This window comes from Triticum urartu, chromosome 3, assembly GCF_003073215.2.
Source record: "Triticum urartu cultivar G1812 chromosome 3, Tu2.1, whole genome shotgun sequence".
NCBI classification, from domain to species: domain Eukaryota; kingdom Viridiplantae; phylum Streptophyta; class Magnoliopsida; order Poales; family Poaceae; genus Triticum; species Triticum urartu.
Window position 1 is genome coordinate 529,898,613 of NC_053024.1, and position 1,548 is coordinate 529,900,160.

Consider the following 1,548-nt stretch of genomic DNA (forward strand, 5'->3'; position numbering starts at 1 on the left):
CCAACGAAGGAAGGTGAGTGAATCAGTGGTGTTGCTATATTTCCTTTCCAATATTTTCTTTTGCAAAGCACTAATCGATCGTCACTCCCTTTTTTGTTTCAATGTCATTACAATTGTGTTTTCATTTCGATTGCGATCTATTTGTTAGTTTCCTGATGGTGATCTACCGGGAAAATATTTTCCAATGTTGGCAGACAAACCCATCATGTGGCATTTCACTAGACAAACCGTTGATTCCTCAACATCAGAGACAATGTTCTCCGAGCACTGGACAACAAGTTGGAGCAGATGCAGGAACCCCCCCCTCCCCCGAGGCAAAGAGTTCCAAGAAGATGAAGACCACCACCAACCCGACCCCATAAACGCCCACGACAAGTACTGAGTTGCTCAAGGCCATGTTTGAGGTGATATCCCCCCTCTTTGTGGAGGAGCAGTTTCTCCGCAAGATGGACCCCTTAAAGGATGCCCTCTTATGGATGGGATCCTCGATAAGCTGTCCAAGGTGATTTTGTTCTTACCGATCTTGATTGTGGTTTTTCGTGTATATTCCAATTTTTTACTCTATACCTAGTATGTGGATGATAAAAAAATGTCATATTTATTATCTTCAATTCCATGCCATTTTATGACAAACGTGTTTTGTCATGGATGTGTCCTATTTTTTGTAATATCTAACTTTTAGGTAAAAAGGGATAGAGAAGCTGGCTTAAACCGAAGTTGAAGTACCAAGCGATGCAACATTGAAGTATGAGCCGCATGGACCATTGCTTCTCCACTTCAAGGCTCTAATATATTTTGACATATCTTATAGCTAATGCATAATATGTCTAATTTTAAGTAGAATCCAAACACCTTAGAGAAAAATGGGAGAAATCACCGGATATATCGTGTGTTCTAGTCGAGTTGCAACACTAGCAAGATCAGACCACCACAATTCAACCAAGCTAGTGTGAGTACATGGTTTACGAGATGCACCTTTTAAATTACTTCTCACTCTACCTACCAATGCAATACTACGCAATCTTGGGTATCCACGACAAAAATACCAAAGCCTCGATGTAATTATTATTATCTTTGAGGTGCTTTGTACTTCTGATGTATCTTTATAATGGAACTGATATTTTTTTCAAAAAAGACTGATCGAACATGCCTAAACACACTCATATCCATCGCACATATTGAAGGAAATATGCCCTAGAGGCAATAATAAAGTTATTATTTATATTTCCTTATATCATGATAAATGTTTATTATTCATGCTAGAATTGTATTAACCGGAAACTTAGTACATGTGTGAATACATAGACAAACAGAGTGTCACTAGTTTGCCTCTACTTGACTAGCTCGTTGAATCAATGATGGTTATGTTTCCTAACCATAGACATGAGTTGTCATTTGATTAACGGGATCACATCATTAGAGAATGATGTGATTGACTTGACCCATCTGTTAGCTTAGCACGATGATCGTTTAGTTTGTTGCTATTGCTTTCTCCATAACTTATACATTTTCCTATGACTATGAGATCATACAACTCCCAAATACCGG